Here is a 6000-nt window from a genome sequence, read left to right as displayed (position 1 = left end):
TGTTTCTAAATAGTTCCGTATACACACAGTCACGTGAAAACCTAATTAAAACTCAGTATATGTTAACTCCATACAAACAGTTTTTACTGCATTTAATCAGTACTAGTGATTACTAATTAAAATGCAGTAAATTCAGGTACAAAACTGCATTTTAAAAGTTAATTGCTATATTGATATAATCTATACTACTTACTAAAATGCAGTATTTGTATAGTATTCTTTGAAAGAGTTGTATGTATGCAATTCGTACAACTATCTTTTACAAAAAGAAATAAGTACTTGCAGGCTATTATAAATCGTATTTTGATATTCAATTATAATGATTATTACTGCATGGTGAGGTCAATATTAGATTTTACTATATCAACAATGGTTAAAATGACGCCATATTAATTAACGATTCAGATTTTTAATAAATTTTTAGCTTAGAAACGAAGTTCAAATGAAAATGAAAAATGAAAAATTATTAAAAATAAAATTTTCATAATTAAATTATTATGCTGTTTCATTTGTATGCACTACTTCTTTTATGTTCCAGAACACAAAACTAACTAAAGTGCAGTAATGCACCTTTTTTACTGCGTTTTAATATGTAATTGTCGGTTTTTTTTCTGTGCAGTAAAAATATTAATGCCTGTAATAAATTATTTATGGTGTTTTCAGGGCATTATTTAGGTCTAGGATTAAGTTTACGTTATTCCCTTTGAGATAAAGTTGACAAAGAATAAAACAAATACATTTTAATATATTTGTTTACGTTTTTAAACTTTAAATGCGTTTTTCTCCGAATCATGATTTTGCACTTACTGCGCTTTAGTGTCTGCACGGCAGAAATGTGAAAGTGTGTCTGTATGTCTGTTACCTCTTTACGCCCAAACCGCTAAACCGATAATGATGAAAGGTGTGGAGATAGGTACCTAGACCCCGGGAAATGACATAGGATACTTTTCAGCCTGGAAAAATGTGCGGATCGCATACGATAAACGAATTTTGGCGCAATGGAGTTGCGGTTGTCATCAGCTAGTAATAATTATACACATTATATATGTCACCATAAGATTGTAAAAACCGCGAGATTGTAATATGACGAAGTGGTGGATTGTAAACAAACAGTTTTCCGGTGATTTTAAAATAATTATTTCGTATTTAAAATAACTTCAATAGCCTGAATATTTGTTGTATAACATTGAATAAAATTTAGATATATTTAAAGTGCAGTTTGAATTATAAATTAGGTTAATTTTAATAACCGAACATTCAAACAGCACTTTAAATACTTATATCTAATTTTTTTTTATGTTATACATCTCATACTAATAATTGGCATTGAAATTATTTTAAATTCGAAATAATTAATTTAAAATCACCGGAAAACTGTTTGTTTACAATCCATCACTTCGTCATATTACAATCTCGCGGTTTTTACAATCTTACGGTGACATATACATATTTTGTATGGTACAAAAAAGAGCTTCAAATGGAAACTCTACCGCCTGCGCCATTCCGTCGGAAAAATGCCACTTGCGTCGATCTGTGTAATTGCTAATCGTGCGTTAAATGTTATGGCGTCACAGATAAATATATTTTATGACAGCATAAAGTATACGAAGAGCGAGGGAGATAACATGCCAATTATGAAATAACTAGTGATCAACTCGAACCCACACTGCCGCTAGTGGATTAACGTACTTGTTTTAGCCATTTAGTTGAATTAGCCAGCCAACTACAAGCCTAGGCCGTTCAAAGTGTGACTTTTAAAGTTAAGTTAGTACTTAGTACTACGTAGGTACTCTAGATCACTAGTAATAGGTAATATTAATGATCTGGAAACACTTTACCACATCATTTATTAACGCTCCCGTGGTCCAGTGGCTTAAAACGTATAAGCTCTTGACTAGGAGGTCGTGGGTTCGATTCCCGCATTGGAAACGTGTTGTTGACTAGGACAATGCAGGCTGATCACCTGATTGTCTTTGAAGTGAGATGTTAGATGATCCATGCGTCGGAATTCGGATGGGCATTTAAAAAGTCGGTCCTGCGTCTGATCTCTCGCCAGTCGTGTCGGTCGTCCGTCCCATTGGGTTATCACTTATGAGAGTAAAGCAAGAGAGAGTGCTCCTGTGTCCTGCGCAAACACTTGGGCACTGTAAAAATCACTCCTGCGTAACTGGCTGGCTTCAGAGAATCCGGCCACCGTCACTGAAACAAAAATGATTGGCAGATTCAACGACATGGCTGCGATGCTTCCAGATTTTTTTTTTTTTTTTATGAAATAAGGGGGCAAACGAGCAAACGGGTCACCTGATGGAAAGCAACTTCCGTCGCCCATGGACACTCGCAGCATCAGAAGAGCTGCAAGTGCGTTGCCGGCCTTTTAAGAGGGAATAGGGTAATAGGGGAGGATAGGGAAGGGAATAGTTGAGGGTAGGGAAGGGAATAGGGTGGGGGTTAGGGGATTGGGCCTCCGGTAAACTCACTCACTCGGCGAAACACAGCGCAAGCGCTGTTTCACGTCGGTTTTCTGTGAGAACGTGGTATTTATCCGGTCGAGCCGGCCCATTCGTGCCGAAACATGGCTCTCCGAAGAATATGCCAGATACAATGCGGAAACCATAAAGTTAATATACCTAGCGGAATAGAGCAACAATCTCGAGCTGTCAAACGTAAGCGAAATTGGTTTACATCTGTGTGCAAAAAATGTGTACGTATACACTTACACAAGCATGATTAAACATGAATTCTATGAGATTAAATTGTCAACGTGCGGCACGTGCCGAATGGACGTCAAAAAAAGAGCGCTGCTGTCATGTATCACACGTCTCTTTTTACCACGCAGTGTTACTGATAGTGACATCTCTCTTGCTCAGGCTTTTGTTTCTCTATTCCGCTAGGTATATTAACTCTATGGCGGAAACAGTGTTATTATTAGGTGTCATACTCCTGATCAGTCACCTCTCAAGACACATACAAGGAAGCTTTGGCGCATGGACGGTATTCTCACGGGGGCGTAGATCCGAAAATCGGAGCATTTATAGGTGGGTGTAAGCGTTAAACAGCTGTCTTATAAGTGACACTTTACGAGATAGTAGTTCATTTTCCGCATTCGATTTTAGAATTATTTTTTTGTATTCGTAATGCCGTGACACTAGCGGAAACATTAGTTTTTCTCACGCGCGAACGTGCCGGCTTGCACTTGATTAACTTACGTGCGGAATTCGTTCCGTTCGGAAAAAGCGAATTTGTATGCGTACATAATGTATTTTTTACTGATTCCATGCAATCGGATTTCCGAATACAGAAAATGAATTCGGAAATCGAATACGGAAAACGTGTGCAATGTGTAGGTGGCCAGCCTAATGCAGCTTGGTTCCTTGTTCTATCCAGTCATAACTTAAACAGCAAAAAATTTTACATAAGAAGATATTATGTTATAGATATTGTTAATCCTTCAAGCACCGGTGATCGCGACAACAATAGAATACAATAGCATTTCCAAGAATCCGCGATCGAAGGATTAATTTGTTTTACTCGGACGTTACTTGGATATTCATGAGAAAACCTTTTGTAGTTTATAGGGGTGATTAGAACGAACATCGATGCAGAATAATTTAGTAACAATATGATATTTTTCAATCGGTTTTTAATTCGGATCAAATAAAATGTTGCATAATTCAATAAACTTTAAGTTCTAATTTTGGTCACGAGCCAAAACATACTATACGTTAAAACAAACATGTATACGTGGGAGAGCCATGCTTCGGCACGAATGGGCCGACTCGACCGGATAAATACCACGTTTTCACAGAAAACCGGCGTGAAACAGCGCTTGCGCTGTGTTTCGCCGAGTGAGTGAGTTTACCGGAGGCCCAATCCCCTTACCCCTACCCTATTCCCTTCCCTACCCTCAACTATTCCCTTCCCTTCCCTTCCCTACCCTCCCCTATTACCCTATTCCCTCTTAAAAGGCCGGCAACGCACTTGCAACTCTTTTGATGCTGCGAGTGTCCATGGGCGACGGAAGTTGCTTTCCATCAGGTGACCCGTTTGCTCGTTTGCCCCCTTATTTCATAAAAAAAAAAAAACTAGTACTATCATCGTCTGTAGATGACGTATCGGAATCGAACAGTTTTTCACGTCATGACCAGAGTATGGTCCAATCGCTCAGTCCTGTCTCTAGCGGTTATCAGCCTTTCGTCTACCACTGTATTCTAATTTTACAGATGTAGCGATATCTATCGCATCGTTTGTATCACATAACTGTCAAAAATTTCCAAATTCAAATGACCGCGTGTATCGTGGTAGAGCAAGCTAGAGGAAGCGTGACCCCGCCATGTATCACGAACCATTTTTCTTACGAATTATTTTTCTGAGTATAAATAAAATAATATGAAGTAGAATAGAAAAGAACAGAAAATAGTTTATTTATTTTGTGTATCTTAAAACTATACTTAAACTTAAAAACACAATTTATGAAAACTATGTACAAAAAGGCGGTCTTAGGGTGAAGCCAAACGAGCGTAATTTGTGAGTTGTGAGTCGCAGAATTTCTGCCGCGTACCTAAATATTATCTTTTCATACAAATCATGACTCACAAAATTACGCTTGTGTGAATCAAACAGGACTTTTGTATGAAACTGATTGCAACAGAATTCTGCCGAACCGAAATTCTGCGACTCACACTCACTCATAAATTACGCTCGTTTGGCTTCGCCCTTACTTCCGAAAGCTGACAGCAGTTTCTGCAAGACAACCTTTAAGAAAGTATTTAATATTATTGTTTAATAAAAAAAATCAAACTTAAACTCAAAATTCAACTCATTTAAAATTACAGTGTCATTATGACTAAATTATAATATACTTAATACAACAAGTGTACAATACGTAATATTATACAGAAACAACTCTGCAGGGGGCGAACTTATTCCCACAGTGTACTTTCATTCATCAAAATAGTAACTATAGTATGCTTTGGTACACAAACGTTTGTTTAACAACTTTTTTAAATTTATTAATTGAGATAATATTTTGAACGTTTTCTGGGATCTTATTATAAAAAGCCTATACTTACATTGAACTTTAAAATAATTTTTGACTTTAGTAAGTCTAGTTACCGGAATTTCAAGCATATTATTATGTTTATTACGAGTATTTAAATATTATGACACAGATAGAACACAGATTGCAAGATGACTTAGCGAAAATCACATTGTTATAAAACAATGATTAAAATTACGTGAAAAATTTGAAAATATAAGAATGATACCATCGTTGCATAACATTATTTACAATAATGTAACTTTACCGCTTCTGACAATTTTAATTTCATAAAGTCGGTTCAATAAGTCGGAGTTAAATCCGTCGGTACCGCTAGTGCCTACTATTATAACAATCATTATGAATATGCATATTTTAGCTTTCACAGAATAATAATATTTTTATTTTATGGAACATTGTAATAATATTATATCTTAGTCATTTCTATAGCGAGCTTAAGGCGATTCCGTGTTCATGTGCAAACATAAAAAAGGTGACCAAAGTTCAGTACCCCTGTTGTAAAAGGCTCGTCAAAGGTACTCGCGATAAAACAGGAGTAACTTGAAATTTTGGATTTCTGTATAAGTATGACAGATGGTGAAAAATATATTTTTGTGTACTTTTCATAAAAAAATAATGATTCCCTTTTATCGGATGATATAATTTATAAGCTGTTTATTTAACATGTATAAAACTACGAAAAACCCAATATTTATAAAAAAATATTTAAACTGAGTTTTTCACAAAAAATCAATTATTATCATAATTACGATAAAAATAACATGAATTTGCTGATAATATCGCAATTAAGTAAATCCAACTTCAAAAATTGCAAATTTCTGAGTTACGACGCTACGTATTTGGATGAGGTATTATGAAACTTCTATCGCTTCGTTTTCTGTCACGATTTGTATAGAGAACGATAAATTACGTCAAGATTTTCTAAAACATGGTAGCGGTAGGGT

The sequence above is a fragment of the Aricia agestis genome, chromosome 2 (assembly GCF_905147365.1).
Source record: "Aricia agestis chromosome 2, ilAriAges1.1, whole genome shotgun sequence".
In the NCBI taxonomy this organism is placed as follows: Eukaryota; Metazoa; Arthropoda; class Insecta; order Lepidoptera; family Lycaenidae; genus Aricia; species Aricia agestis.
The sequence above is the reverse complement of the archived record's forward strand: the minus strand, read 5'-3'. Positions refer to the sequence as shown.